The sequence below is a fragment of the Canis lupus genome, chromosome 13 (assembly GCF_011100685.1).
Source record: "Canis lupus familiaris isolate Mischka breed German Shepherd chromosome 13, alternate assembly UU_Cfam_GSD_1.0, whole genome shotgun sequence".
Taxonomy (NCBI): Eukaryota; Metazoa; Chordata; class Mammalia; order Carnivora; family Canidae; genus Canis; species Canis lupus.
In genome coordinates, this window is record NC_049234.1 from 53,668,616 (window position 1) to 53,688,287 (window position 19,672).

Genomic DNA, 19,672 nt, shown 5'->3' on the forward strand with positions numbered 1-19,672 from the left:
GCTTGGCAATCCAAAACTCTTTTAAGCCTTTGAGAACACTTCAGTAGACATCCCGTTCTCATCCTTCGTAAGATTCAGGATTCTGGCGTACTGGATTTTCCTTGGAATTGATACCAGCCGACAATTTGGCCTCATAGACATGGGAGATAAAAATCATTTTTTTAGAACTGACAGTCAGAAATGACATAAATACATAAAAATCCAATCGTGAGTCTGTAGAAAATATTTGGTAGTATCCACTGGCACAATAACTTCTTCTTCGGCTATTTTTAATATATATATATATATAATAGCTTGAGATTAAACTGCTTTATTTGATTAGATTACCAAGAAGGGAAAATACTTCTTTTTTTTTAATGTGAACTAAAAACTTGATATTTAAGGAGAGTAATTTTTATTTATTTATTTATTTATGATAGTCACAGAGAGAGAGAGAGAGAGAGAGAGGCAGAGACACAGGCAGAGGGAGAAGCAGGCTCCATGCACCGGGAGCCCGACGTGGGATTCGATCCCGGGTCTCCAGGATCACGCCCTGGGCCAAAGGCAGGCGCCAAACTGCTGCACCACCCAGGGATCCCGAGAGTAATTTTTTTTTTAAGGAGAGTAATGTTTAAAGGAAAACATCTTTTCAGCTTAACAATAACCCACAACCCTTGGACCAATTAAAATAAGATCTTTTCATATATCAAACTTTCAGGGGATCCTTGGGTGGCTTAGTGGTTTAGTGCCTGGCTTTGGCCCAGCGCGTGATCCTGGAGACCTGGGATCGAGTCCTGCATCAGGCTTCTGGCATAGAGCCTGCTTCTCCCTCTGACTGTGCCTCTGCTCCCCCCCCCCCCTTGGCTATCATGAATAAATAAATAAAATCTTAAAAAAGAACATATATCAAACTTCCGTTTCTAGGCATTTTTAAAGTTCGTCATTTAAATTTTGAAAATGAAATAAAACACAACAAGATAAAAGTAATGGCATGGATTTCAGTGTGTTCTACTCTAAATGATTATTCAAAGGCATAGAATGTAAGCATATTTTATTATAAATGAAAATAGCTTGGTAACTCCCATTATTACATAATTTGGAAACTATAATTAGGATGCAAATATGTTATGTGGAATTAGTTATAAACGGGTACTTTTTTTTTTTTCTTTTTTTTTTATTGGTGTTCAATTTACTAACATACAGAATAATACCCAGTGCCCGTCACCCATTCACTCCCACCCCCCGCCCTCCTCCCCTTCCTACCACCCCTAGTTCGTTTCCCAGAGTTAGCAGTCTTTACGTTCTGTCTCCCTTTCTGATATTTCCCACACATTTCTTCTCCCTTCCCTTATTTTCCCTTTCACTATTATTTATATTCCCCAAATGAATGAGAACATATAATGTTTGTCCTTCTCCGACTGACTTACTTCACTCAGCATAATACCCTCCAGTTCCATCCACGTTGAAGCAAATGGTGGGTATTTGTCATTTCTAATAGCTGAGGAATATTCCATTGTATACATAAACCACAGCTTCTTTATCCATTCATCTTTCGTTGGACACCGAGGCTCCTTCCACAGTTTGGCTATCGTGGCCATTGCTGCTATAAACATCGGGGTGCAGGTGTCCCGGCGTTTCATTGCATTTGTATCTTTGGGGTAAATCCCCAACAGTGCAATTGCTGGGTCGTAGGGCAGGTCTATTTTTAACTGTTTGAGGAACCTCCACACAGTTTTCCAGAGTGGCTGCACCAGTTCACATTCCCACCAACAGTGTAAGAGGGTTCCCTTTTCTCCGCATCCTCTCCAACATTTGTGGTTTCCTGCCTTGTTAATTTTCCCCATTCTCACTGGTGTGAGGTGGTATCTCATTGTAGTTTTGATTTGTATTTCCCTGATGGCAAGTGATGCAGAGCATTTTCTCATATGCATGTTGGCCATGTCTATGTCTTCCTCTGTGAGATTTCTGTTCATGTCTTTTGCCCATTTCATGATTGGATTGTTTGTTTCTTTGGTGTTGAGTTTAATAAGTTCTTTATAGATCTTGGAAACTAGCCCTTTATCTGATATGTCATTTGCAAATATCTTCTCCCATTCTGTAGGTTGTCTTTGAGTTTTGTTGACTGTATCCTTTGCTGTGCAAAAGCTTCTTATCTTGATGAAGTCCCAATAGTTCATTTTTGCTTTTGTTTCTTTTGCCTTTGTGGATGTATCTTGCAAGAAGTTACTATGGCCGAGTTCAAAAAGGGTGTTGCCTGTGTTCTTCTCTAGGATTTTGATGGAATCTTGTCTCACATTTAGATCTTTCTAAACGGGTACTTTTGAGGGGTAAAATCCCAGATTAAATTGGATGATTGCTTTTTATATTGATATCTTGAAAGCTGTTTCTCAAGCACCAAAAGAAAAGAACTCACATCACTGAGGAAATAATATTCCTGGAAACCCACCATGTCTTCTTAGGGTTCGAGCAGCAGACTTTATAGCCCTTACGCAAGAATAAGCTAGAGCATCAGTTGATTCAGTCCAAGACCCACTTGGAGTCTTGGAGAAAGAGGTGTTTGCGTTAGTTTTGGACACCTGGGAGCGACGATTGTCCTTGCCTTTTAGTACCTTTATTTTATCTTTATTGTCCTTGCTGAAGGAGTACAGCAGAAACAAATCCCTGGAAGAATTATCATTCAAGTGTACTCCCTTAACCAAATACCTGCTGGGATGAGAGTTGGGGGGTGATGTATGCCTTGGGCTTCTGATGAACTGATTGATTAGGACATTGCCATTTCTGTGAGGGAAGAAACAATCTCTGTATAATTGAACTGCAAATGAAAGAAAATAAGTAAAAGTCCTGTGGAATCTTTTATTTTGATTTTAACAAATAAAAACTCTTCCGTATAAGGTCAGGGTCTTTGTATATACTGCTCTAATGCTTGATGTTACCCAGTGGCTGGGTGTATAGTAGACACTAATTAAGAGCTCTTCTTTTCCCTTCCCTTTGCTTTCCCCATCCTGTCTTACCCACTTAATCCTGTCCTGTCTAATATATTCTCTGCTATCTTTTGTACTCCTCTGTATGCAAACAGGCAGACTGTCACCCTAATAATTTTTCCCTTCTCTTCCATTCATGATTTCTTTTGATCTTCATCTAAATAAAATGTAAAAGGTTCAGTCTTCTATAAGTGAAATTGTTATGTATAATATATTAACTACATTTGTGTTTTGGATTATCTCCAGTCCTTTTTAAAATATATTTTATTTATTTATTCATGAGAGTCACACAGAGAGAAACACACACACACAGGCAGAGGGAGAAGCAGGCTCCATGCAGAGAGCCTGATGTGGGACTTGATTCCGGGTCTCCAGAATCATGCCCTGGACTGAAGGCAGCGCTAAGCCGCTGAGCCACCTGGGCTGCTCTTCAGTCCTTTTCCCCAAGTAATAAACTCTGAGTTATCTATGCAGTGTATATTTTTAATATCACTTATAGATCTGTTGGCTGGTACCAAAAATATCAATTATATTTTTTCAGTGGGAAGGCTGGTTATGAGCAATTTATTCTAATTATCATGTTAAAGATGAAGAGATTAAGGACTAGAAAAGGTAATTGACTTTTAATAACAGAATAAGTAGTGGGGTTTTCATTTTACAGTTGATCTGGTCACACATTCTTTCCTTTCATTCTTTCTTTTTGTTTAGTTTGCTCTTCTTTTCTTTTTTCTGAGATGTTTAAAGCTATAAATTTACTTTTAAGCACTGCTTTAGCTGCATTCCATTAAATTATGATATGCTCTAGTTTAGTTTTGCTCAGTTGAAAAATATTTTCTAATTTATCTTATGATTTGATACATGAGATATTTATGGGTTTTTTAAAAAAAATTCCAAATATTAAAATAAGACTCCTCACTGAGCAGGGAGCCCAATGTGGGACTTGACTCCAAGACCCTGGGGTCATGACCCAAGCTGAAGGCAGATGCTTAACCAACTGAAACACCTAGGTGCCTGATTCAAACTCTTTTAAATTGGTTAAGATTTATTTTATAACCTAAGAGTCCAGCTGAAGGTTGGGAGGAGAGAGAGTAGAATTTCCGGGCAAAAACACTACAGGATTCCCACTGTGCTTATCAAAAGTAGAGGGGTTTTTCTGGCATAAACACTTATTGCATGACAGTTTCCATAGTCCTGAAACCATTGTTTTTGTCGTTTTTATCCAGTTTTACATTGATATAAAATTGCTTCCAAGATACCATCCTTTATAAAATAGCTTACATTCTTGGGGGCTGAAAATGATCACATATGGACGTTTGTCACATTGAGGACTAAACTTTGTACTCTTGATTTGAAATGCACCAGAAGTTTACAGACCTGTTTGTGCTTAAAGTGTTGAGTTTAATTTCATTAGAGAATGAAACTTTAGCATAATATTAGCATGGTATTCAGATGAGTGTAGAGAACTGCACAGAACAGGTCTTGTTGCATTAACAAGCCACTCTTTTCTGGAATAATCTGTCTGAGGAGCCGATCAGCAGCCCATGCTGGTGGAGTAGTGTCAAAAAGATGTTCGTACTAGAAAATAATGTATTCATCTTATAAAGGGTCTTGAAAAGCCAGACCCTGTGGAAAACAGCAGAGTGTTTGTGGATTAATGAGCAGAAATCATCGTGGGGAAAATGAGGTCTCAGATTATTTTGGCAGGGTAGATATGAGTGGGGATAAAGTGGTACTATAAAGATAATAAGGCACTATTTTTGCACCTTGCAGTTTCCAAATATGGGGGCCAATGGTGACAACCTGTAGTGGGAGGGAACAAAGTAAGTGTAAAATGCCTTGGGATCTTGCCTTAGCACTGTCATCTGATAACCACGAAAATTTTTATTGGTTGTACCTTTCTAACCGGTAAAATTATTGGAAATAGAGATGAAAAACAAATTTAAACAGTTTACTGAGAAAATAATTAGTGGTACATGATAATGGTTATTGATAGGGGATGAAAAGTAGAAGATATCTGGAGATAACTGGTAGATTGAGAAACTGAGACACATTGGAACAACGATTTGAACATCATGATAAAGAGCATCGGATGATCTAGTTGAAGATGTGGAAGTAGAATGTCATAAATTCAGTTAATGTGTCTATTTACTGAGTTTTGACTCATACTTTTTTTCTTTAAAGATTTTATTTCTTTATTCATGAGAGACAGAGAGGGAGAGAGAGAAAGGCAGAGACACAGGCAGAGGGAGAATCAGGCTCCCTGTGGAGAGCCCGATTTCCTGACTTGATCCCAGGACCACGGGATCATTCCCTGAGCCAAAGGCAGACGCACAACTGCTGAGCCACCCAGGCATTCCTGACTCATTTTTTTCTTATTTAATTTCCAAATAATTGGAAATGATAGGTAGGAAGGCTATATGCTTCTATTTACAGATAATAAATTTGTGGCACCTAATATTTAACTCTTTAGTTCTAAAAATGATTATTTAAGGACTCTCATAGACAAAAAAAAATTACCTTAAGAATAGTTCTGTAATTCACTGTATTTATAAATAATCTCAGTTCTCTCTGATATTTAAAGAGAAAACATTACTGTCATCTTAGACTGCAAACTATCTTTTAATTTAAATACTTGATGAATGGATGGTGGATGTTGCTATACTTTTTAAACTTTGCTATCTTGGGATTAGAAAATTTGTTTTGAACATATTTTTATTATGTATTCCCCTTTTTTTGTTGAATGAAATCTTTCCATTTTATTTTCCATTTTCGCTGTCTTTTATACATGATTTTTTGCAAGTTTTCTAAAGGATTATTTTTTAAATTTTTAATTAATGCAATCTAGTATTCAAGTATTTCCATCTGATTTGGAAAGCGTAGAGTAAATTGCAATAAGCTCTAGTGAGTTTCTTTTTATGTCACTTTTGAATGGTGCTGAAAGTTTGAAAATATAAATACACCAAGTTTTCTATCTTTTCTGAGTGCTTTCCTTTGAAGTAGTCAAATTGTTCGAATAATTATTCTAGTGGCTCCTTTTAAAAATCCTGTTTAGATCAAGTTTACTAATTGAAAAAGAAATTCAGGCGAACATTTTATGCTGATAAAACAGTATCATTTGATATCATGTCTTTTCCTCTCTTCTGTTTGGTATTCAGTTCTCTTTAGCTATGTACTTCCCCTTTTCGTTTTCTGTGATTTACCTCTGACCTGGTCTACTCCCTATAGGAAGCTGTGACCCTGTGTCAGCTTGTTCTTCTTTCTGATTTGTCTACTAATTTTTAAGTGCCTGAAGCATTGAAACACTCAATAGCCAAACTGTAGATTGGAGATTCTCTGATCTTCTGAACAAAGAAAAAATGGACCTATCAAGATAGCTACACAAACAAACTCAAAGACACATATAATGGTGCATTTTTTTTCTTGGTCTTGATTTTTGTGAGGCCTCAATTTATGTTGTGGATTTTTCTGTCTGTGGTGGAGTTGTTTTGGTCCTCTTCTGGAGAACTTTGTGGAAGAAGTCAGGTTTGGATTTCAGAATTTATTTCCTACATGGGAGAAACAAAATCTAAAGGGTGAGGGTATTTCTATGTGAGCCTGTGCTACCATTACTTGTGATTGTTCAGACGTGTAAACTATTTGTAAGACTGGAGAGGCTTATTCTTCAAAAATCAGGAAATAATACCTTATTTGTATAGCCAAGAAATTGGTTTATACCTTATTTGTATAGCCAAGAAATTGCTCTCAGTTGCCTGTTCAAATAGTCAAGCGTGCCATTTCAAATAAGGAATGGATTGCTCTTGTGATACAAAACCTCACTAATTGGCCAAATATGGGTGGGTACACACTATGAAAAATATACTTTAAAATCCTCAAACCATAATGCTTTATTAGTGAATATTTTTACATTAATTTGTTTTCATATATATCTGATGGTAATCAATATTGCTTCTATAAAGGGGAGCTTAATTTTAATTTTATGCTAATGAGTTTCTGCATATATCTAATTCGTTTGAGACAAGATGATAGAATAGATAATACATTTTGTCATTGTTTTGGCACATACACGATTACTTACCATTTTACCAATAGCGTATTACTATTACTAGCATAATAAATATTAAGTATCATAATGAACTGTTGCAGCTGATGCTCATATAAAGCACTTACATGGACTCACCAGAAAGTTCAAAACTTGATATGACCAGTGCAGAACCATTAGAAAAGTTGAAATCCTAAAGAAAAATCTTTGAAGGACAGTACCTTTTTTTTTTTTTTCCAGTTTTGGTAAAATGTCTGGCATGTTGATATTAAGTAATCTTTTACTTCTGTACTTATTCCTTTCTATTATTTTTAAAATCTGTTTTTGTGTAAATCATTGTAGTTACAATGTAATCACAATCCCAAATCTCTGTATTTGTATATATGATTAAGTGGCAAGATCTATAATAAGGTGTTTTTCATTTTTTTTCCCCCCATAGCAGTTCTAATGGAAAAAGTGATTAAATACATCCCACGACTTATTAGACATGTCTCTTGCAGGAGTGCCTGGTGGCACAGTCAGTTAAGTGTTTGACTCTTGATTTTGGCTCAGGTCATAAGAGCCTGGGACCAGCCCCATATCCAGCTCCTGTCTCAGCAGGGAGTCTGCTTGAGATTTTTCTCCCTCACCTCTGCCCCTCCTCGTGCTAGTGCATATGCTGTCTCTCTCTCCAAAATAAGTATATAAATCTTTAAAAAAATACATATCAAAGAAGATGCAAGTTTTTAAAATAAGTTCTGTGAGTTCTAAGAAATTTTCTAGTTTCTTGGAAAGAACACTTTTTTTTTTCGTTTAAAGATTTCTTTATTTATTTGAGAGAGGGAGTGCAGGAGCTGGAAGGGCAGAGCCGAGGGAACAATCTGAAGCACACTCCCCACTGAGCATGGAGCGTGCTCTGGGACTGGATCCCAGGACTCTAAGATCCTGACCTGCGCTGAAATCAAGAGTCAATCCCTTAACCGAATGAGCCATCCAGGTGCTCCTTGCATCTTCTTTTAGTAATTAGGAAAATATTAAAATTCCCATATCTATCAGACTCATTAATTATTCCCAGTGAATGATACAGTAAAATAGATAGTTGGAAGATGTTTCACTGGTAAATTGAAATCAATTTGTTATACCATGGTCATACCCAAAGCACTGTGGGAAGAAATACACTTGATCAGTAATAAGAAATACACAGTATATTCTAATAGTCCTAAAAATATAATCATAAAATAAAATATTATTTTTTCTCATCATCTAATTTTTTTTTTTGTTTTTTTTTTTTACAGAAATGTTTAAATGTTCAGTAAATCGGAGAAAAGAACATGGACTCTTAGCAACTGAAGAGCATTAAATTAAGGTAACTATTAGTTAATTTTTCCAGTTTTGTAATTGTTTGCAATTTCAAAGTGTATTTAATGTTTATATTCAAGTTTGTATATGTTTTTATGAGGATCATATTGAAAATTGTTCACTGAGTTCCTTAAATGGATTTTGCATATTTTTGGAAGATAAAATTTGTCCACAAGAAAGGTAAATTTTGTTTTTCAAAAAATATACAAAATTCCACTTAAGGAATTATTCTCCAGCTAGATGAACAAAAAATATGGTATTAAAAAGAATTTATATGTTATATATTAATAACATAAATGATTTACATCTTCTTCAGCAAATCATTTGAAGGCAAGTAGGCCTTTATATTAATCAACCAGCACTAAAATTGGAATTTCCTTTCTTCTTGAAGTTACCAAAGTTGATTTCTGTGGAGTGACAATTATAATTATGCAGCTTAAAAGCAGAAATACCAATTTTCTTTTTAACATTATGTCATGTTCATTTAATTTTGAGTTGTTCATATAATGGTATGTATTATAAATTTTTATAAAACTATTTTCAAAGATTCTCTTCTTTTTACTCTAAGACTATAAAAAGTGATTTAAGACTATAAAAAGATTATAAAAATATTGCACTCACTTTGTAGGCGCTAAAATTTCCAGGATATTTCTTCTAATACATATTTATGCCTTAATTTCTTTGCCACTGCTTTCTTCAGCACATTCATTCACATAGGCAAACATTATTTTCTATTTCCCACAGTAGATATGATTGAATCTTTAAGCTAGTACTTTATTTGTGCTTACTAGCTTATCTGTACATTAACATATAAGTTTTGCAGGCCTTCGTTTAACTATCTTGAATACAAAGTGGATTTTTGGTACTTAGTGATATAAATTAGTTAAACTAACAAAAACAGACTGATTCAATCATCTTTTTCAAAAAATTCTACCATGTGAGACTTAGATATGCTTGTTCTGGAGACATTAAATGCTGGTGGGAAAGATATGAAACTTTATAGAAATTACCGTATACATTTTATGAGTCACTGACGCACTGTTAAGGAAACAAAAGTGGGAGCAAGTCACTTTTTCTGGAAGCTCTTCAAATCGTCATAGAAGTTATGAAATTCATTGAGGGGTTGTTGAGGCAGGGAAGGTGAAGTCATGCATTCCAAGCTAACAGAATAGCTTTTTAAAGTGTACATAAAGGAATAAGGAATGTCCATTGAAAGATTGATATTTCTGATGTTGCTCAAGTATTACTCATGTGGTGGAACAGTTAGGAGATGAGTCTGGAAAAGTAGGTTTGGAGCAGCCCATGCAATAATCATGTTTGCTGGACTAGCACCTAATTTCCCAGCCAAGATGTCTCCAGAGTGCTTAAGTGCATTTATAGGGTTGTGAGAGGAAAATTTCAGAACCTCTCCTTAATACTCATTTTCATTATAAAATATAAGAAAGCATTAAGGCCTTACAATATTTATTGTAATGACTATTACAGGGAACAGAATGAAGTTTCTAGAGGATATGTTTTTTTTAATAGTGTTAAATGATTAACTGTTGTTTTGTCATTTTTTAATTGTGATATAATTTATATACCATTAATTTACTCTTTTAAAAGTATACCATTTAGTATTTTTTAGTATATTCACAGAGTTGTGTAATTATCAACACTGTCTCATCCAAAACATTTTTATCTCTCCTAAAAAACACCTTTTACCCATGAGCAGTTACTCCCTTTGTCCCTTTGTCCTGTTCCCTGGCTAATATACTTTTAGCACCTATATATTTACCATAAAAAATGGAATCATACCATATATGGCCTTTTACACCTACCTTCTTCACTCAACATAATGTTGTCAAGTTTTACCCTTATTCTGTGAATCAGGACATAATTTCTTTTTATGTCTGAATACTATTCTGTTATATGGATATACCACCTTTTGTTTATATTTATTAGTTGATGGATATTGGGGTTCTTTTTAATAATTTCTGGCTGTTATGAATAAAATGGCTGCTTATAAACATTCATATACAAGTTTTCCTGTAGGCATATGTGTTCATCTGTCTTAAATATATAATGGGGATATATATTGGGATCATGAGGTAACTGAATGTTTTACCTTTTGAAAAACTAACAAACTGTTTTCCAAAGGGCTTGCACCATTTTACATTCTCACCAGACATGTATTCTAGTTTCACTCTATTCTTGCCAAAAGTCATTGTTATTTTAATTATAGCCATCCTAATGGAAGTCAGATTGTATCTCATGGGATTATGATGGCAGTGATTGCTTTTCAAAACCAATGTGTTTGGATAAGCGAATTAAATGAATTGATGTCAATTTTTACCTAGACCACTCATATTTAGACCATTGATTTTATGAAGTATTAAGAAAAAATTACGAATTGAAGATTATTTGATTACTACATGCCCAAATAAATAACAACAACAATAAGCAAAAACTGGCAGGGCACCTGGGTGCCTCAGTTGCTTAAGCGTCCAACTCGATTTCAGCTCAGGTCACAATCTCGGGGTCATGAGATTGAGCCCCACATCCGGCTCTGTGCTCAGCACAGAGTCAGTTTAAAATCCTCTTCCCTTGCTCCTCCCCCACTTGCATGCTGTCTCTCTCTCTTTTAAAAAAAGATAAATACATTAAAAAAAACAAAAAATGGTAATGGATAGCTAAAAACTAATTAAGAAGACTATTATAGGAATTTGTCTCATATTATAAGTGATTAAACTTGTCCTAAGAACAAATTTTGTCTTTAGTATAAGTTAAGGGTTCAATTTTTTGAACCTCAGCAACATGCTTATAAGACTTAAAAACCTTTGGAGCACAAATAACGAGATTTTTCAGCAGTGTTTAAAGTCACATTCAATCTAGTCATTTAGAAATTTTCACTGAATTTTGACATGGTTAAAAGTCTTATTTGAGATTTTCTTCAGAGGAGGAATAAAATCATTGGAGAAAGCCTAGAATTTTCTGCTATGGTCAAAATGGCTAAAATCACACCTGGAAAATTATGTGGCTACCATAAAAATGTATTACCTTCTCAGTAAATACTGTTGGAAGATGACATTAAAATAATAATACTTTTATCAAAAAAGTATTCAAATAAATTATGTTGTATGAAAGATTTCTTTTATGTATATTTCCATATCAATTTAAGATCATTTTACGTCAATTTATGATATTTGCTACATTATTTTTTAAAATCTGTATTATTGTATAATTCATGTATAATAAAATCACTCTTTTTAATGCACAATTCTGTTTTGACAAACACATAAGGCTCAGTAAGTACCACTAAAACCAAGATAGAGAACATATCTATCATCCCTGGAAGTTCTCCTATGCCCTTCTGTAGTTTCTACCTCCCGCCACATATCAGCCCTGAGAACTTCTAGATTCATTGTATTTTCGTAATGGAGTACAAAACTGATCCTGAAAGAAAGCAGAGCAAAGAGATCACGTTTTGGAGACAGACACTACATACGACCTTGGAGGTGTTACTTACCTCTCTGTACTAAAAATTTCCTTATTTTTAATATGAGGCCAATAAAATTTTGTACTGTATATTACTTAAAATAGAACTATTCATATTCAAGCCCCTACAGACACTAAGTGCTTGTAAAATAAACTATAATTTTTTGAACCTCTAAGGAAGAATGTACTGTAGAAGATAGATTTCCCACTGTAAATGACCTCTCAATGGATTGTTTATTTTTATTTTTTTCCCAATGGATTGTTTAAAGACGTTTTGCTTATTTTATTTTATTTTATTTTATTTTATTTTATTTATTTATTTATTTATTTTTTAAAACACTGGTATTTCTTTTTTTTTTAAGATTTTATTTATTTATTCATGAAAAACAGAAAGAGGCAGAGACACAGGCAGAGGGAGAACCAGGCTCCATGCAGGGAGCCCGACGTGGGACTTGATCCCAGGACTACAGGATCAGGCCCTGGGCTGAAGGCGGTGCTAGGGATCCCTGGGTGGCGCAGTGGTTTGGCGCCTGCCTTTGGCCCAGGGCGCGATCCTGGAGACCCGGGATCGATTCCCGCATCGGGCTCCCGGTGCATGGAGCCTGCTTCTCCCTCTGCCTGTGTCTCTGCCTCTCTCTCTCTCTGTGACTATCATAAATAAATAAATAAAAATTAAAAAAAAAAAAATGAAGGCGGTGCTAAACCGCTGAGCCACCAGGGCTGCCCTGCTTATTTATTTTAGAGAGAAAGAGGAGTCCGTACAAGCTGGGGAAGGGGTAGAGGATGAGGGAGAGAATCTCAAACAGACTCTGTGCTGAGCGCAGAGACTGACCTGGGACTCAGTCATAACCACCCTGAGATCATGATCTGAGGTGAAATCAAGAAACCAACTGAGCCACCCAAGTGCACCTCTTTGAGTGGATTTAACCACAAAATGTCAAATCACAGTTTTCGAATAATAAAACAATTAAAAATAAATAAAATAATAAATAACAATAAGGGCCATTCAGAAAAATCACTCTCTGAAAGCCTTTGCTTAATTATTCTAATTCCTTAGGCATAAATCCTTGGAGTGAATCTTGAATTTTCTTTTGTACACATTGCACATCCATCAGCACATACTGTCTGCCTTCTTCTGAACATCTCCTTAGCTATTACCTTGATCCAGATCACGGTTTCCTGTTCCCTAAAGAATTATGACAGCCTTCTCTTTTCCTTGCCACATCATTTTCACTGTACAGCACTTAGAACCCTGTTCCTTTTTTAGTATCCTCTGCATTGTAGCTATTCTGGCTTCATTGTATTTCCTGAACACACTAGGCCATTCTGCTTGGGAGCCTTAGCGTATTGGTTCCTCAACTAATCACAATTCTTCTCTTGCTTATTTCCTAGGCTATAAATATCCTCATGGCAATCTTCCCTTGACATCATATTTAAAATTGAAATTGCTTGGGAGCACCCTCTGCATTCCTCTCCTTTATTTTTCTCCAGATCCCCTATTAACACATTATACATATTTTTGTTTATTGTCTCTTCCCATTGGTTAAATATTCTAAATATTTTCTCTTTAGAGCATCCTTTTAATTTCTAGTTTTAAATGTCTTTTTATATTGGACAACTGGCTTTGTTTGTGGATATTAGGTTTGGATACTAGAAAGGTAGGGAGACAATGTGGGTGACTGCAGCTATAGGCAGGAGGATTATCTGGGAACTATTTGTTTTTTTTTTTTTTTTTTCTGGGAACTATTTGCAATAACTCAGGTGAGGTATAACAAAGACCTGGTTTAAGGCAGCAACTCTGGGGATTGAATGGTAGTAATTTGTTTGAGACTAGAAGGTAAATTTGACAGGTCTTAGTGACTGAGTACATTGCAGTAGTGAGGGTTTAAGTCTCAGGGCCATGAGTCTCAGGTTTGAAATGGCAACCCAATGGTCGGTGATGCCATTCACTGAGGTTTGCAGAGTAGAGTTGTAACAATAATAATAATAAATGCTTTTTCAGAAATAACATCCAGAGCTAGATGATAATTTAGGTCTCTAGATAGGAGCGATTTCTACTAATGAACACCTTAAGCCAAAGGTCACTGTCTCATTTCTTTTTTTTTTAAACCATTTGTTAATAGAAGTAAAAAAAAAAAAAAAAGTTTTGGTTTGCTATGAAATTACATTTTCTAATTAATTTCAAAACCAGTCAGAAAGTACAGGATGTAAAAACTGGCCATGGGCAGAGTAAAAGCACATTAATTATTCAGACAGTTATCCCTGCTTATTCCATTCTTGGAGATATAGTGGCTGTCAGAATCTGTCAGCTGTAGAGTTAGTGCCCTTCAGAATTTACATGCATAAATGGTGACCTTTGGAAATTTGCATAAAGATAAGTCTGGCATTCAAATGATAGCTGCCAGTCAGTTGAGCAAAGCAAAAGTTGTCAGCCACTACTTAAACCACAGAATGGGCCATGAAGCAGTAAACAGCAAGTGGGGTATACGCAAAACAACAGTAGTTACTTTTTCACCAAAAATGAAACTAAAACCTTTTTAAATAGAGTTTTACAAAGGCTAAGTAAGTTATTACCAATAACTTACTATCTATGGATCAGTATTTTTGGTGCACTTTGCTCTGTTCACCAAACATTTTGTTGAAACTCCTTATATATTAAAAGTACTCAATTTAAATTTTAATCGTTTAAAATGTTAATTAGATTTTATATGTAAAATTGATGCATACTCATTATAGAAAATTTAGAAAATGCTGCAAAGGGAGAATATTAAATTATTCATAGTCCCACACCCAGAGGAATCTATGGTTACCATTATAGTGTATACTCATAGTTATCTTTTAAATAAACAAAGACATATACATGAATATATAAGGAGAAGGTGCTTTTCACTGTTATCTTACTACATTTTACTTATAAGTACTATTGAGATATATATTTATATACAGCATTTTATATATAGGTGATTATTATTACCTCAAATAGATTTTCAGTAGTAGAATTACTAGGTCCCAGGGTATGACTCATTTTTTTTGAAGCTTTTGATATATTTTCTTAAAATTTCTTTTCAACTTTTATAAGCTGTCAAATTGCTTATATTTCATCTTCTTCCTTTAATTATTTTTAAACATATTTTAAATGTCTGATAAAAACTTGCCATTTAGGAAATTAAAACCTATGTAAGGCAGAAAAATAGTTATGAATCAAAATTTCGTTTTTCTTTGATTATTGTTACAAATTTCAATTTCTGTATGAAGTAACATGTCATCACTTACCTGACCCATTATTTTTTTTTAAGATTTTATTTATTTATTCATGAGAGACATAGGAAGAGAGAGAGAGAGAGAGAGAGGCAGAGACACAGGCAGAGGGAGAAGCAGGCTCCACACAGGGAGCCCGACGTGGACTCGATCTCGGGTCTCCAGGATCACGCCCTGGGATGAAGGCAGGTGCCAAACCGCTGAGCCACCCAGGCTGCCCTTACCTGACCCATTAACCTAAAGCTAAAATATTTACACTTCAGAACAGTGCTAATAAATACCTAAAACTACGGCAAAAAATAATAAAAACAAAATTTTAAATATTTGAGCACTCAAAATAATTATAGATAAGTTTTGTGTTAAGAGAGGCTGGAGATCAGAGTAAACAAAGTTCATTCTTCATCTCCTGTCTTTTTTTTTTTTTTTTTTTTGTAGTCTCTGTCTGTTTTAAACACCATGCCTTTCCTGCTGTGGCAAACAAGGTGTAGTGACCACCATAATTTTTGGAATGCAAACAGGGCTCCTTCAGTTTTTTTCATCTTGAACATGCCTGAACATATTCTTTAACTCAATACTTTAAAGATAAAACAGAAAGACTAGTTGAGAGTAAACAGTATGGATGTATATACAGCCTTTTACTTCCTTAGTTAACCTTGAATATGGGTGATATTTGAAAAGTACTAGTCCAGTCAAATCTGTAAGAGGATTGTGATGTTTTTATTCAATTATTTCATATAGTTTAAAAGGTTTTATTTCTTTATTCGTGAGAAACACAGAGAGGGAGAGGCAGAGACACAGGCAGAGGGAGAAGCAGGCTCCCTTGCAGGCAACCTGATGTGGGACTTGATCCCTGGACTCTAGGGTCACACCCTGAGCCGAAGGCAGATGCTCAACCACTGAGCTACCCAGGCGTCCCTGTTATTTCTTATTTTTTTATGCATAAACCTTGAATTAGGAGTGGCCAGGACAGAATCTTGTGTCCTGATCCTTGTACTTTACCACATCTTCGTCTTAAACTGTTCACTAGTGCCTTTAATACATGATTGTGAAAAAATATTATGATGGCTCCAAAAAGATTGTTCATTTCTGAATGAATCAGGGATGCTATATTGAAAAGAGGAAAGAGCCTGCTTTATGTTATAAATATTTATAGATTGGGATTTTGTGCCAGGGCTAAAAGCTAAAAATCATTTCATTATTGGCTTTTTACTTTTTTCCCCCAGGAGAATGATTTGTTTATGACTTTTTATTTTTTTTTTAATTTTTATTTTTTTATGACTTTTTAAATTAGGTATATACATTTAAAAAACTTTTTATTGAGTACATGTTTGAAATTAACCATTGTAAATATTTGAGGAATTTTAACAAATGTATATACACATGCAGCCATGTCTGTTATTTGTACATCTATCTATGCTTATAAGTTTTTGTTTTGTTTTGTATTCTGTGTGCAATTCTTTGAGATTTAAGGCTTATATGGAATTGTGTTTTCATCACTATAATTGGGTATAAAATAGTTATATAACCTCAAAATTTTCTTGTGCTGTCCCTTAGTAGTCATTCCAGCCTCTGTCTGTAACCCCTAGGAACTGCTAATCTGTTCTTTATTCCATAATACTTGAGTCTATGTTTTTAGCTTTTTCAGAGTGTCTTGTAAATGAATTATTACAGTAAGTAGTCTTTTGAGACTGACTTCTATCGCTTTTCATAATGCCCTTGAGATTCATCCTTGTTTTTTGAGTATATCAATAATTCATTTCCTCCTTATGGCTGGGCAATATTCTATTATATGGATGTCTCACAGTTCATTTATCTACCTGTTGAAGAACTTCTAGGTTGTTTCTAGTTTTTGATGAAAATAATGCTACTACAAACATTCGTATGTTGTGTGTGTAGGTGTGTACACAAATTTTTATTTCTTTGAGGTAAATATCTAAGAGTTGGACCTTTGGGTCAACCTGATAAGTGCACATACATGATTTTTAAAATATTTCTGAGTTTTATTTTGTCTTACTGGATTTTGTTCTTGTTTCTTTTTTATTTATATTCTTTTTTAAAAAAGATCTTATTTATTTATTCATGATAGACACAGAGAGAGAGGAGGGTGGGCAGAGACACAGGCAGAGGGAGAAGCAGGCTCCATGCAGCAATCCTGACTCAGGACTGGATGCTGGGACTCCAGGATCATGCCCTAGGCCAAAGGCGGGAGCTAAACCACTGAGCCACCCAGGGATCCTCTCTTATTTATATTCCAAGTGACACTGTTATTACTTAAATTAATGTATTGCAGAAACTTGTCTTCTTCAAGTGCTGTTATTTTTTCACACTAGTCTGACTAGTCAGGACCTGGTTTTATTGCTCTCTGAGTTTTGGTAGGAAAAATTATATCATCCAAGTGGAAAAATGCTGACTTTAAGATTTTTCCTTCAACGATATTTATTTATTTATTAATAAAACTTTAATAATTTATTTATTAATAACTTTAATAAATAATAAATAAATATTTTTTCTTTAAGAATATGTCTTTTTTCTTTAGTAAGTTACCCTAAAACAACTAACCACACAAAACTAAAGGTTAACCCTTTCTGCACTGGGTGCAGCTGTATTCAGTTGTATTGAATTCAGGTGTTTTTTTCTAACTAAAGCCCGTGTGCTTTTTACATAGAAAAGACCCTTATGAGAAAATAGTTTGTGGTAAGTAATAACAAATTTGGTCATCTGGCATTGAAGAGCCAGCAGAGTTGTGGGACTCTGAGTCTTTCTTCAGATCATCACCTCCCACTATGCTGGCTCTGTGGCAGAGTAGTATTACCAAATTATACAAGAATAGATACAGTAAAAACTAACCATGAGTTTTGACTTTGTGTATTAACAATGAGGACTACATAACCACTAAAATTATTAGTAAAAAATTTAGTAACTATAACAGGGTGGATTGTTACATGACAGAACACAGTTTTTATAGTATCTCAGAGCCTTTGCGTTACACACATTTTGCAAATGTGGTTCCTATTAGGAAGAACTCTGGATCAAGTTACCTTTACTCAAGGCCTGGTCTTGCCATTAAGTTGTAATGACACCCAGGGAACATCATATAATCTCTCTGGATTATAGAATTCTCATTTGTCCAATTAGTGAGGACAGCACTAGATTATCCATAAAGGACCTTCTTGCTTTAAAAAAAAATAAGATGCTGCAATTCTGTGATGATCTTGGATCATTGAGAAGAAAAAGTTAGTGTGTGTGTTTAATATACTTTGTCAGAAGGCATGGATACATAAAATACATTTTTTAAAACTTTGACGAGTACATGCAATTTAAAAAAAAAGTTTTGATGTGTGTAGTTTTTTAAAAGATTTTATTTATTAGAGAGAGAGAGAGCACAAACAGGGAGAAGGGCAGAGAGAGAGGGAGAAACGGACTCCACACTGAGTGGGAGCTTGACGTGGGGTTTGATCCTGGGACTTGAGCCCAAGGCAGATGCTTGACCGCCTGAGCCATCCAGGTCCCCCAGTTTTGGTGTTTTGAAAAACAAATGCACTAAGTATTCCAGAAACCTTGGATATTATAGAATTATTAACTTCCCTATTGTTTTTTAAAACTTTCATAACTTGAAAAATTCTGGATTTTGTTTTATATTAAGTAAATATGAGCAAATATAAATTTATATTCCTATTTTTTAGAATTATATGATTCTATTGAGAATTGTTATATGTGGTTTTCTCTGGAATTTCTAATGGCAACACAAATTTAATTCATATCTCCCCTTAATTATTAAACATAAGCTTCATAACAAATTCTCATTTTTTTGAAGTAAATATGCATTTTCTGAATTAATTTAAAGCTTAAATACTCACAAGAAGGGGAGACTAATTCAAAAATATCAGTTTTGGTTGTATATGCTTAATGCGGAATAACTACTACTTTATGAAGTAACATATTTCAAAGGCTAAGGAATGGCGTAAATCTTGAAGAGGAATGAAGATTAAAACATATTAATTTTAATTTTTTAAAAGTCATTTATTTAGCACATATTATTTTAGTACTGGTGTGTATAAGACCTCTGCTGTCTTCTGGATTGATTATGCTCTCCTAACCTAAAAAAAAATTCAAATCTAGCTGGAGATACAGAAACATGCGCAATTAGCTATATTACAATATGCTAAGTACTATAGTAAAACATGAGAAAAAGGAAGTAATTAATTCTGAATAAAAGGCCTTGGAAAACTTTGCAGAACTGATTGCATATTTACTACCAAGAAAAGAGAATGGGAATTCTAAGAGAATGGTGACGGGGCCAGAGTACTCATTAGAGAATAGGGAATACTCTGTTCTGGAGGATAATTTTTCAGAGTGATAGAGTATTAGGTAAAGATACTTAAGAGGAAATTTAAGGATATATAAAGAGACCTTTTTTATATTGTTCAATATTTAGTAGAGACCTAATTATGAAGAATTATTGTGATACTGTTGTTTTAAAGTGCAATATGTCTTAGAAATGTAAGAGATGGATCAAAGGTGGGGGTAAAACAATCAGATAAAAAAAAAAAACATTGCAGGGAGGATATAACTAGCATCTACAGTATTCCGTATTCTGTTG

General features: G+C 34.6%; 1 protein-coding gene across 1 annotated transcript in view; it reads left to right on the forward strand.

Annotated features, from left to right (window-relative positions):
* The window catches only part of ADGRL3 (adhesion G protein-coupled receptor L3), an 866,124-nt gene that overhangs the window by 167,279 nt on the left and 679,173 nt on the right, over positions 1-19,672 (forward strand). The window contains exon 2 of the mRNA XM_038556190.1: positions 8,274-8,344. The gene's annotated coding sequence lies outside the window, so the exon portion shown is untranslated. The remainder of the gene's footprint in view (positions 1-8,273; positions 8,345-19,672) is intronic.